Source organism: Amphiura filiformis, chromosome 5 (genome assembly GCF_039555335.1).
Source record: "Amphiura filiformis chromosome 5, Afil_fr2py, whole genome shotgun sequence".
NCBI lineage: Eukaryota > Metazoa > Echinodermata > Ophiuroidea > Amphilepidida > Amphiuridae > Amphiura > Amphiura filiformis.
Genome location: NC_092632.1, coordinates 72,732,929 through 72,747,703, shown reverse-complemented (window position 1 = coordinate 72,747,703; position 14,775 = coordinate 72,732,929). Strand labels below are relative to the sequence as shown.

At 36.4% G+C, this 14,775-nt stretch overlaps 1 protein-coding gene across 1 annotated transcript in view; it reads right to left on the bottom strand.

Moving 5' to 3' along the window:
- LOC140153667 (B-cell lymphoma/leukemia 11A-like) overlaps positions 1-14,775 on the bottom strand; it is a 205,322-nt gene that overhangs the window by 40,442 nt on the left and 150,105 nt on the right.

Genomic DNA, 14,775 nt, shown 5'->3' with positions numbered 1-14,775 from the left:
CTAAAATAGAATTAAGAAACAACTTTAGTCCAAACTTTTCAAGTTCATGCTTAGGGTAATCATTTCAGACAGAATATAAAGAAATTTGAACATTTTTGAAGGATACAAGAAGTCCTACTTGAAAGTATCTACCACAGCTGTGATTTGGTCCCCACTTGCCCCCTCTCTTTCCCTGCTATTAATATTCCAAATTGTTGTTGTGTAATCCTTCCTGTATCTTCTGAACCTTAACAAAAAGCGAAGCTGCTTATCAGCACAAATTTATCGAATCCAAGTTCATGTTTATTTTCCAATTTTATTCAACCAGTTCTGCTTTGCCAATTCTTGTCTAATCATTCCTTTCCTTCATCTTAACTACAATGCACAGTCATACTTATTTCCCGATAATTAGCCGTAACTTTTCAACATTTCATTCTCTTGCCTGCACAGCTTTAAAACATTTTGAACCCTGAGTGCTAGCCTGCTGCATTGCATTGCTAACACCAATCTGAGCCAAGCTGATTGAGTCCAACTAAATTTGAACTTCAGCAAGACTAGCTTGATCTTTTTTGTGCTTTCTCACTCACTATAATGGATCCCAATGGCCTCATCCCAATGGCATAGTTCAATAACCTCAATTAAACAATCATATTGCAAAATTTGACCTCAAGTTGCAAAGTATGAGGTTTTGTACCCAAATTTTCAAAGGTCATTCAATGAATGTACAAATGTATTGGGGTTAAATAACTGTGCCCTGATAGATGAGCATGTTGTGGATCCTAGTGCCTATTATAGGTACCTCATTCAGATCAACTTCTGGTATTACATAAAGGGGGGGAGGTGATGTATGTGAATAGTCAAACAGTCAGCATAGCAAAATCAATCCTACCTGTACCTTTGGATACCTGTCTAGTTAGGGTTAGGATTAGTATTATGGTATTAGGCCTAAGTTTAGTGATTTGGTATATATGGATAGGATTAAGTCTGGGACTCCACAACTCACTTGAACTTGAACACAACGACCTACTAACACACTTTCAATGAACTTTTTACTTTCCATATCCAGCTCAATTTCAAGTTAAAGAGAAGTTACAAACTCATTTTACTACCTCATTTTTCAAGCATTCCTCTAACATTACATAACCAATTTGTGTCATTTTTTACGAATTACACCATCATTAATATGACATTTGACAATGTAATAATCCAAATTACAGACTCCTTGTTATTTTTTTTACATCCGATTGCGCTCTCTTTGCCAACGACAGTTATTTCTTCACGCTTGGCAAATTTACTTCAGAGTCCTAACACCAATTGGATCATTATGATTAAGTGTAAATGTGTTGATCTTATAACCCAATTACCATATCCTATAAATGGGAATTCAGATGTGTAAAAAATATGAATACTTACTTACATCTCGCCATTAATTCCTTGAGACAAAAAAATGTAATAAATTAATGAGTAAAATGCATGTTGGAGCATGTCAATTGGTGTCTTCTACACGGGCTAACTTAAAAACTTACACTCCATATTTGGGTTATCAATTACAGATCACCACAACTCGCTCCCAGGCAGACAGTTTCCTTGTAGCTGCTACCGCGCCGCCAAAATCACCTCTTAACAATCTTGTAAATGGGGCTATTTTCACAAAATTGAAAATATATTTTTTCTTTTTCTAACAATCTCACTATCAATCACAATCATGATTTGCTGGTTATTTCCCCTTGAGATAGGTAGACCATGGTGTTTTGTCAGAATCATTTTATGAAACAATATTGGAATCTGACTTTAGTCATTTTTTTTTGATTCGAAAAGAAAAAAAACACCTCTTAACGATCACTGATAAAAATTACGTTGAATAACTGATATGAGCTTCGCTGTATTACAGCACTGATAGCTTTTCTTAACATCCTTAAATAGACTGACTTCGAATCAATCATCTTCATAATTCTGTGTCTTTCCCCTGAAGATATCTGATGGTCGCCAGACCATGTCCTTTTGTAAAGACATTTTCTAACACAATATCGGACTTTGATTTGTGTGTGTTATGGGCATCATGTCCGGTGGGCTTTTGATTTTATCTCCTTCGAGCATGAAAACTTGTGTAAAGGATCTCTATTATGTCCATCATGTCAGCTGGCCATGCTACTGCTCTGCATCATTGTCAGCTACATGGTACAACAATCGCCACGTCTCAAGTGACCCTTTGCAGTAAAGTGATGAGTTAACTTAGCCATTCTTATATTGTCCTCTTATCTTCAATAACCTTCAAGGGTGTTGCAGAAGACCTTCCTTGAGGTACTTTTCACAAGAGTTTATAAGGTCCAGAAAATCTCTCGGCGCTGATCAATCTTCCTTTTTTACCAACCGTTCAATGACCATAAAAACAACATGGAACATTCCGGTGAAACTGACCTCACGAGGGGGTGGGTTGTGTGGTCCAAAGTACCACGAGGTCTTAATATGTTTATGCCTTTCTTTGTGTAAAGGTCGATGAACTGTGTCAGGGGAGATGAGGCTGCTGGCAATTGGAATGGTTAGCAGGTATTGAACAATCAAGGCAATTGATTATCTGGCTAGAGGGTGTGCCCTGAGAACGTATCGGCACTAGAGAATGGGGGTATCAAGGGGCTGGAGTAGAATGTATGCAAGGGAATGCATAAGCTATGAGAAGCCTAGGCCAAATAGCCCAAAGGCGCTGTAGTCAATGCTCGTTCTTGGTCTCTTAGGTTTTCACTCAGTGCAAATACTTGCATCGCTGCCGAATGATGAGGTTGTAGAGTATGTTACACATAAGCATTAGGTAGTTGCATGTAAAAAAAAAAATAAGCCGTTTTTTGAAGAGATGTGTTTTGGTCATGTGTTCTACGGATCAATACCCAAGCCTGGTTAGCTGCATATTGATAGACAGTGGAACTGGCGGATGTTCTCTGAAACTATGTGTGAACGTATGAATAGAATAGGGATAGGTTCAACTCTTATGGGACCTGTAATGGGCTATTCCCGTATCCGTGCATCCCCCCTATGGAAGACATGACCTTGATCTCCTATACAGGGAGTGTGACTTGACTTTCAAATGGTGTTACCTGAATGGGTGATTCCATTTGAAATCTACACACCCTGTGTGGGAGATGAAGATGATGTCTTCATAGGGGGTGTATGGATTACCTAGAATATCCCAGTCTATTAATTGTCTTCACCTCTGATACATTGAAGCTAAAATTGGGGCTTATCGGGTAAATTTTTTTGTCTCGTAAATTAAAGATACAAAATTACCTCATGTGTGAAAGGATTCTGACCATCATACTGTTACATAATACAAAAGTATCGGTCAAATGCGTACATGACCATTACAAAATGGACAGTGTGAAACCGATCGATTTCCAAATCATAATTCGCTATATCTCTCACTTGTCCATTACGGAGGGTAAAAAGAATCTTATGAAGAGGTACTTGACGACCCTATGATAATAAACCCAGTGTCATCCCAATCATCCAATGTCATATTCATGGGTTACGAGATGCATTTAAAAAAATTTTTAACGTCATTAGTCAAAACATATCAATGGCTTAAAGATATGATTTATTCAAATCCGTATCTCCCCGATAAACACCTGCGAATATAGCATGTCGTTTACGATTCACGTACATAGAAATCACTGTGTACAGATAGCTGTGTCACCGACGCGCCACCGTATATAGCACTACCTTTACATTAATGTGTTATGTTACAGCACTACAGAAAAAAAACTGACATCACCACAAAAATAAATCACCCCATAAAAAATCCTAGCACCACTGACTTCTATTCCTACCATTGCATCCACCCACCGCCTACCCCTTCTTCACCTAAAAAGTTGTCAACTCACTCTACCCAAGTCGGTACCTCCGTCGTTTCCGCTTGTCTCTGCTACAACACTTGATGAAATTGCTGGTAACACTTAATAGTACTGCATGCACTGACCACACCCAATAGCCACTTGTGCAAAAACTTGTGTGAAGTCCATGCTTCATCACCCACTCGCATACGCACGCACACTCACACACATGCGGGATTGGAATACCTCCACTAGTAGAGAACCTGTCAGTACATGCCCGGGCTTGCCCACATATAAAGTCTATCATACGCTATACACCCGTCATGTTCACTCACCAAAAGTAGAGGATAGATAAGAAAAGAGGGTTCTTCTAACGTACACACACGACTCATACGGACTTCCTCGGTTATCTACCAAAGCTTCTGATTGGTCATTATTGGACAGGTGTTTATGTGCCACGGGGCCAACAAGTCGGTGTCAGACGGGTTCTTTTTTTGGGTGATACCGTTACATAACACGGGGGTTTCGTACGTTGAATTTGGTGTGTTGTTCCTGGGCTAGTTTAAGTGTTGACAGTATGCTACCGACTAGTTAGCCCGGTAATTGATACGTACACTTCATCAATATTCAGGTGAGACTAGAGTGAATGTGATTGATGTCTAATCATGCTACATGGTAATGCCCCCTGTCTGACGTCGTTGTCACGATTACTTTGCTCTGTTAAAACCCTGTGAAACCCATACCAACATGTTCTATCTGAACCCACATGGTGCATGCTGGGCCAATTACGAGGTGGCGTCCCCGATGGGGCTTCGAGCCAATGGTCAAGTTACGATGAACGCCGAAAAAAAATTGTTATGAATATGTATGAAAGATTACAGTAACTAGGTTTCTTGACGCAATGTAACTTAAACTCTGTTTTCAACTTTTAAAAAATCATTTTCTCACATTTTATTTCGGAATTAAAATGAGATTTGAGTATGCAATGTTGTCTATGTTTTTTTTAGGTAAGAAACAGCTCGCAGTATACAACTATATTATTACCATATTCAAATTGATGGATGATTATCTCCAAAATACATGTATACGCGCAACTGTTTTCTTTTCTCACTTTTTTTGTTGATGAAAATCAAGATTATCTCACCAAACACGGCAGATATGGGACCATATAAGACAGTTCTGGGACCATATATACCAAATTGCTACCAAAAAAACTTGCATATTATACGTAAATGATACCCCCATTGCTATCTGATAACCATCTCAGACATTTAGCGCGAAATAACTCATCAAAATGAAAAATTCACTAATTTTGACAATTTCACCAGAGAAATTGGAAAAAAATTATTACTTTTTTCGCAAGCAAATCTTCTGAGACAAACCGTCAGTGTATTAAAACAAAATGATACCAGCACCCTGGAGTGTACCAAAATGTACCAATTATTTTCCCCCTCTTTTTTCTCTACCAATTTTTCCTTTATTTTTCTACCACTGCCATCATTACTGTACGACTGTTCCACTTTCCTCCACTAAATCAAATGTGATGGTCTCGTAGACCCGACTATGACTAGCTGTGGTTCATATCAGGTCAAGCTGCTGTGCATTACTAGGTTTCCTTTTGGGTAGAGAAGACTTATGTGTGCGCCCGTCTCAGTAGCTAGCGCCATCCCTCTTTTATACTCCCCGCTTAAAGGGGTATTATCCGATCAACTCAGGGTCACCTAATGAGAAACGCTGTGTGAACTTAACTGTTATTTACACCACTCTGTGCTATATATCCTTGTATATAGTTTGTACAGATGCAGTGATCTACAGGGTATATAAATAAATTGAAGAGGATTTCTCACAATTCTATTAGATTTTTAGTAACATGTTAAGATTTTGCTGATAGAAAGTTTTTGATTCACTTTGAAGATGATTCAGTTATTTTGTTTAAAAACCTTTTCGTCGCTCTTTTTATTCTTTTTTTCGAACTTTGAATGTTGTATAGACCATGACAAGGCATGCCCGTGCTTGTCTCGAGTTATTTCTTAGTTTTTCTTTATTGGAATTTAATATAAACAACAACAAAAAAATAAAAATCTGAGATTACAAATCTCAAATGATGAAATAACAAAATTTCAAAGTAAAATGCGAAATGTATCTATTCAAAATGATAAACCCGCTACTTTGGGAATTAACGGCTCGTCATAATATTCCTAGCTTGATAATTTCAAATATTGTAATCTCGCTATTGGTGATGCCACTAAGGAACTTTAAAAAAAAAAAAAAGCCGGTTATGATAATAACGATAATAGTAATTGTTACAATAACGATGTGAACTGACAAAATTTACTGACATAAGAATTAATCACCATCCTGCTCTACTTTTATACAACATGCAAAAAAAATTGGGTTAAGGAGCCCGTGAATTTGATTTATATTTTCACAACAATACCCTGTTTAAATGAGCTTCGCAAGTCCTGACCAATTCTGAGGGTTATTTGTTTCAATTTTGGGTGAGTTTGACTTCGAATCCATTACTCTTTTGACAGTGACTCATATTTTGGAGGAGGGGGCTTTATTAGTTGATTATGTTATTAACCACCCTGTATCTATCACCTGAACGCTTGTGCACTTAGGTAGCACATTCCACTACTGTGACTACATTTCTTTCATGTAAGGGAAAACACCATTACCCATTTTGCCTCCCTTTTTTTCTTCTTCCGCTATAATGCCATTTTGAGCCAAGGGTATATAAACTTGCAAATTCAGTACTTTTTGGGTATGAAAAAAAAAGCACTTTTGGTTATGGAATAAAAAAAACACCTTTTTACCCATTGAAAAACATGTAAAGTCAGGAAAAAGTAAATATCTCTTAAAGGTTAAGGTATGGAAAAAAATAAACCCGTCTATAAAAATATAAACCCCTGCTTTGAGCATCCTTTAAAGAAAGTGGTTATTTTGGCATGGTTTCCAACATACCTACATGCTAACTTTTGTAATGGTATCATCTACTATTAATACTACTAGAAACTCAAAAATCATAAAAAGATCAATAATTATTTATGCGAACAAACAATCAGATATAAATATTTTGTATTTTGCAAGTTTCCATTTTTACAACAACAAAACATTAAGTCAAATATTATTGCATATCAATGAGTTAGGACTGGTAGTTTATAATAATAAATTTTATATCATAAAACAAATTCAAGAAGCAATTAACTTTTCATATTTAAATAATTTAATTAATAAGCACTTTAAAAAAAATCATCCCACAAACATTATTAGGCGGAGGCGCCATATTTAGCATTAGCTTTGGATATTTAATTATTTTCTTTATTTTTCAACCATGTAAGAAGGATGGAAAATAAAGAAAGTAATTCAATGTCCAAAGCTAACATTAAATACTGGCGCCTAACGCCTAATATGAAGACTGCACGCCCACCCTTACCTATAAATGCAAGATTACTTAAAGTATGCAATTCAAGAAGGAAAAAATCATTTCTAAACTGATGAATTCTACTTTATGCTTTTGTGTTTACTCATTCAAGTTTTTTGTTTACTTTGGTTTTGGTTTAATCAAGCATAAAATGCAAAATATTGAATATTATATACAAATCCTCTTTGCATTCTATAAATGCTCTTTAAGTTTATGGACTTTTGATCTTTACAATATATGGACTTTGTATAATTATTCATGATTAATAATTCATTTTTGGAGGAAATTAAAATGATGTGCGATCCAGACACTTGTACTCGTCAACCAAACTCTGATTTCATGACTGATATGCGCTGGCTATCAGCTAAGATAATAAATGTTTTAATTGGGTAGTTAAGTGTAAAACAAACATTAATGCAATCAAGAAAGCGAGCGACTAAAAGAGCGTCAGAGCAAACAATTCAGGCCATGTACTTTTGCCTGCCTTTGGTCGATCATTAAGTACAACAAAATGGCAGGTGAACATTTGTTTGTTCAAAATACCAATATTTGCCCAGAGCAGTCATCTGTTAAATACTCAAATGCATGTGACTGCAGCACCTTTGCGGAATCAAAATTTTGACCATTTCTTTCGCTTTATAACAGATTTTTTTTTTTTTTTTTTTGCTTCGAGACAAATATAATGACCATGAAAATGAAAAAAAAAGAGCATTGTCTAGTAGTACATTCAACTACCTGGTTTGCAGGTCATGTTGGAAACCACGTATTTGAGGTTGTTTAAAGTGTACATTGTGAAGGGGAAATGTAATGTGAGCGCAGATTTGCCGTATATTTCTGGTTAGAGGACATGAAATTAAATCTCCAAATTCAATAGCATCAGTACGGTGGATGGCGATGCGACGATAGCCGTAAGCCTCGGCGGTCACTTTTTAGGCAATGATAGGTACGAGCCATCAAATTGCACAAATTGCCCGTCCTCAAGTTTCAATAATTCTATCCGCTTATCGCAACACTTTTTCATATCTCGTTAAGACGAAATTTGACCATAAACGATATCACATTATCCTGAACTGCGCAAAACTGCCCGTATGGGTAAAAAACCGTCTTTAATTGGGCTATCTATTCTGGACTTTTTACTGTCTGCCACTCTCTTTTTTAATCAAAAAACTTGTGCGTCGTACCAATTAGATTGATATTTATATAGTTGAGATTCCCCCAAAGGTTCATGGGTAATTGACACATATTCAAGTAGCATAATTCAATTCCCATAATTGGCCATATTACGTTCTGATAACTAACAACCACTAAACTGTCACCATCATTTCCCCTGATTTTGTTGAGATTACCTAAAATGCTTTCCAATTTACTTCAGCGTTCGTTCAATTTTATTGTATCAATTCGGCTCCGCCATAAAAACAAACATTGTGAAGCTATTTTAATAACTAGATTTGCGATAAAGACCTCCTTATGTGCCAAATTTTGTTAACCCCAAACTCCCTAACTGCTCGTCGTAGACAATAGCAGAAGCTACTCATCATTCTGTTCCTACCATATCAATTTTGGGCGAGTTAAGGGAAATGCGCAATGGAAAAATATTGACCGTGCCCCAGTATTTAGTCTCAATCTACCATTACTTTTTACTTAACTCGCCTGGAGCTGTGATATTGCAATAGACAGCTCTATGTTATATACAGACACACCCAGGTTTTCTAACCTTCTAACATCATACAAGCCGCCAGTAGAAAATTACTCAATGAATATTAAATTACCAACCATATCTGTTGTTCTCACTTCGACCGACTTGAAAAGGCGTTCAGAAAGGAAGAGTGAAAAAAAAAAATCTCAGCAATAACTGCCCATACTCCGATATGCGTACGGGAGTCAAACTTAATGGGCGCTATTTGTCTTATAATTTGTCACGTTTGCGTGATCGACCATATATCTGTGGTTTTCTCAAGTAAATAATCGGTTTAGACAATGTTGACAAAACCAACCCAAACACTTGTACTATTAGACGCGTATGACACATGCAGGTTAGAAAAACTGATACATATGAGTTCCAGTCCCTATTGGACCATTGGTTATTTTAACTGCAAAAAACACACCAATGTGTTGAACCCCCTTGAGCATCTAATAAAATATGGCTAAATAAGTCGTCAAGAAGATATGGCGTAAATTTGTGGTTTTTGCGGTTATGTAAATTGAAAGGACCAGCATGGATACCGCCTCGGGGATGTTCACTCATGAGTAGCCGCTCTAAGTATCGGTATTCTGAAGCAATTATAGCGTAATAAGAAATTACTCTTAATGTACAGACTTTAATCTCCTATTTAGTTATAGTATTTAACTGATAATTTACTTTGATAATGGAAAATTATATTCCATTAACAAAATCCTGCATGGATAAGACGAGCAAGTTTTGCACGATGCGATCCAAGCATGTAGAATTTCCAGCTCGTTTCTTCTGCAAGAACCCGTAGAAAATTGTGGTTTTGCAAATCAAATCAATTACCAATCTACAAATAATACCATTCATTCGCATTGTTTCCTCGCTGACATTGTAACTCTTATAAAAGACGGATATTATTACAAAGTAAGCTACCTTATTGCCCTGTATTGAAACAAGAATGGCCTAAAGTAAAATGTCGATTCGGTTGATAACTTTTTTAGACCACAAAGCTAACACCACAAAAGTCAAGGTATAACTAAACAAACCAAAATTGAAAATGAAATTGAAATTCAAGTTCTGAATGTTAAATATGAAAAAAATTGTTTGATTCCAGGTATTTGAAATGGCACATTTTATCGACTTCAGGTATCAACTATGCTCTAAATAGGCATTATGTGCACCATTAGTTTGTGTTTCAAGCAGCCTCAAGACACTAATTAAGGCCTACGCCTTGTCAACAACTTGTCCTATTCAAATGCAATTTTCAATGTCTAAAATTATCCAAAATCTTCAAAAAAAAAAATTGATTGATTGATATTGATATTTCCCACTAGAAAACTTTTACAGATTCTTCAAATGAGTGCTTCTCTATTTAATGCAAATTCACACATCGACTAAATGGATGAATAAATAGCATTCAATTTCACCAATAATTCTAAATTTTGTTAGCAAGTAATATCCTCCAATCTTTGTTGTCAGTACTTATACGATAACAGAGGAGTTTAGTCGGACAATTGGTGAAGTAACTCCAAACATCTGCCATTTATTGGTCTTACTTACTCCACTTTTAACTTTTCCTTTAAAATTTCTTCCACAGCTTATTGAATTTTCTAGTGTCTGTGTAGTAACCAATGCCCCAAGCACTTTTCTTTCTCTTTGAACTTGACCATATGCTTGGGAGTGAATAGAGAAGCCATAAAGCCCGTTTTTCAGTCCACTAATACTAATAACAAATGTCAGCCTGTATTATTTACTCAAGTCAAAAAGTTGGGGTATACACTTGATAGACGTGTAAGTTAATTAAGGGGGTATCACTTTTAATGAAATTTTCCACCATTCAGTTTTAGTCATCAAATATTAATTAATGTAGTAATCCATTTCCTCTACATTATTTTCTTTTCTTTTTCTTTTAAACTATATAACAGGGTGTTCTGGGAGAAGTGACAAGATACTGAAGGCCTCCCCTGAGACTGACACTCAATGCTGTTAGAAATTATGACATTTCAGTTATGGCCCAATGGTATGGGAAGTTTGTATACACTGCTGACGCCACCACTGACCATCGTCGGCCGATCATCTCGGGGATATCGAGTATCGGGTTGTTGAAGCATCATCATGAGCTGACCATTATGTTATAGCGGCTGGCTAATACAGCAATGTGCAAAAACATGCCTCGACCCGGCTCTTTCTAACTAATGCAGCTGTTATGACCATTCACGGCCTGCTCGGCCGGCCGACTTAAACGCTGTGTATACATTCATGAATTTGAAAAAGCTCTGGAGAGAGACAGAGAAGGATGTATAGGAAAGAGGGAGTGAGAGTAAAAAACAAAATCAAATCACCAAATCCCCCTTGTCCGTCTTAATGTTGCGACCACCTGCAGTGGATAGCATGTATGTGAAAAAATCCTCCGGGCGGGTGTTGATCAGGACGAGATGTTGAGTGTTTTTTCTTTGCCCTTTTTTTTGAAATAATGCACACATAGCCTCGAATGTGCCAGCATTGTTTTGTCCTGTGTCTGCAAGTTTATGCTACGACACACAAAACATAAGACTTACCAACCAAGTACAAAACAAGGCAATCCACTGGGTCAGAACAATGAAAACTAGGTAATGGGGACCCTTTGGACAATGGTAAAAAAGGGCGACATTGTTGTGAAATAGGGTTATATATATTAGTTATATCCCCATGTATGTTGATTGACGTCAAGACCGCATGAGTGTTCCGTCGGAAGAATGGCCCCTGGTCCTGTGGCCTAGATGTGCAACAACAAAGAAGATCATGTACTCTGCACCACACAACCTACTGGCGATTATGATTAACACCTAACAAAAACTTCACTCCCTCCCTATTTAAAATCTCTATTCTCCTTGCAACAAAACAGAAAAACATAACTGCCACTGGGACCATTTTCGTTTTATTCATAATCCATTATTTCACAATTACTTGTGGGCTGCTTGGGTGTATGATTTGGTTAAAAGAGGCGATTATGTGATCTACAGATTTGAGCTAAATTATTTACCAAACATCACATTTTCGGTTGACCTGGATAATGTTTTCCACCTCATTACATTTTTTTTTCTCTCTCCTCCCCACCCTATTCAAACTTGACTTTGAAAACCACAATTAGATTTAGTACAATAATAATAAGTCTGGGCAATTTAACTTGTTACCATAAATGAGCTCAAGTCGTTACAATGATAATTGATCTCATCGAGTGTCTCTTACGAGCTCATTAACATGTCCAAAGTATTCATTCACAATATTTGTCAGATGAAATAATTACTACTAGACTTATAGTTAAGTAGATAATGATAAAAATTAACCATCGTTCTGGTATTAAAGTTAAAAGTGCTTAACTGCAATTAGAGCAAACAAGCAAATAAAAAAGGGACATACTTTTATAACAGGTAGTTTATTTAACAGCATTTAAAACAGATTGCAAGTTTTTGACTTGTTCAAGTAGGATGTAATTCAAGGCTCAGCCATCAGCCACAACTCTTACACCCAAAATGGACGAGAGTAAACTTGAATCTTTACTATTATTAACTTCTCCTCAAACTTGTAGGAACAATTTTTTTAATTTCCTTTTAAAAAAAAATTGATGAAAGTTAATTGCACCGAGACTCATCCACAAAAAAAAAAAAAAAGTAACATCACTATTTGGCACAGGCGAAAGCAAAAAAAAGCAAAAATCAGTTAGCAAACTCGTTGCGACTGGCATTTTCTTAACACATTGTTATGTCATGATGGTCTTCGCATTACCTGCTCGAGTCCGACGTGGACTACATACACAACCAAGGAATCTAGAATAACTATCTTAAGGGCAGTTTGGCAAGAATATAGACAATGTCTATTTTTACGTCCATATCTACTATATTTAGTTGCTAAACACAAAAGAAACTCAATAATTAGGTGCATATTTTGACCTAACCCTTTCAACGTTATCCCCAAAGAGAGGCATGTTTAAACCATCTGACAAACCTGCAAATTTGGATCAATTCCACCAAAATCCTAATTTCACAATTAGCCCGCTTTCATCAAAAAAAAGTAGGTGTGCCTGTATGACTGTTTTAATTATTAATCATCTTCTCATTTAAAAGTGATATAATAACACAATTGTTTTCATATTTTTGGGCTTTTTCAGGGAAAAATTAACCCTTCTTTTTTTTGAATAAACTATGCCCAGAGTTAATATGGCAGTGCTTAAACAACACAAAGACAAACTTCATCACCTGGAAAAACAACACTCCCAGCACCTTTATTCAGGCAACATACTAAAATAACTAGCGAGTGCCTTGAGCTTACGGAAAAAGGCTACAGAATAAAGCGGATTGGTATTGGAAGCTTGGAAGAGGAATAATGGCATAACCAGTGGTGGGTAGGTAGGATGATAGCTATCTTGTCATATAAACTACCATCCACCAATTAATATGTCCTCAAGAGTTATGCCACCAACCCCAGATAAGTGAATGTATGCCAGAGTCTTAAGTATGATGTGATGTAATGATTCCAGGTATTACTCTGAGCGTGAGTGAGCGATTCAAGTCGGTGACAACTTTCTCATATTTGGTAGCCATATCATAAACTTTTTACATAATATTTTGAAAATATTTAAAAAAAACACCTTGACAAGTCGATTTGAATTATGAAGTGTAAAAGAAAACAGAGAGAAAAACTAATTGATTTTGTTCATTTTTAATTGTTTTTGGCTGTCAAAAGCAACTCTCAAAAAATGACAACCTGTTAGAACTTGTTGAAAAAGTACAACACTCAAATTTCATTTTATTCCTCAAGACAAATAATAGCTTTATCATGAAATCACATTAAGTAACTTTAGCCTCTATCTTTTGACCAGATTATATATTCCACATAACCAGCCGACCGCCCTCCTTTGCCTTATTTCAAAATCCAAGTTGACATTTCAACATAACGAGCTGAGGCCTATTTATTTTAACCCCTGTAGTAACAAAACCCTGCTCCGCTATGAAGGCTAACTCTAAGTTTATAACCCTTTAGGAAAGCTTAATAAAAAAAAAAAAAAAAAGACTTTCAAGTAACAGGCAACATGAGTAATACATTCACATATTGTTGGCTGTCCGTCGACAGAGGAATCGCGGCAGTCCGTTAAACTGCTACGGCCCTTTTGTTATGTGCAGCGTCCGTGAAGTTTATACTCCTTCCTCTCACCCCTGGTTTTTTATAACGCTTGGGAAGAGCAGAGCTCACAAACACCAGCCAGGCAACTCATAGAATGAGATTGGTCATTTAGCCTCAGGCCTGGCTTGACCCTAATTCACGACTGCTGCTACAGACTAATCCAAGGAATGATGAGACTCGTTTTGTTGTTTCTTTTGAGGCGTGGTGATGCCGCCTCATTTTTTTACTTTGCATGTTTATAATATTGTTTTGGTGTGTCCTGGTTGCCGAGCTAATTCAATATGGTGAACATGGTGCTAAAGAGTTTTGTGTCAAGAGTTTAATGGGTTTAATTGTGATCAATCACTAACGGGTTTGTTGCCAACCAACCACATGTTTATTCAAGTTTTAGGGTATTTATCGCAGTTGTCATACATCAATCTTGCCATCTCATAATTATCATAATTCGTTTACTACTAAAATCATCTTATTGTGAATCCTTCCATCGAATGCATATTATGTTCGATTTCTGTAAAACTACAGAACACTTTTTAGATAACTTTTGAAGTTATTAATAAAGAAATGTTTTTTGTAAAAATTTCAATTCATCTCATCACAAAACTAGAATCCACCCAGATCCACTACTTGCCGTATGTAGGTTACATCACATACATAAGTAAATAGTAAGTACCCTGGCATACTTTGGTTTAATGACCTACAAGCGCAGTGATTACAAACCAATC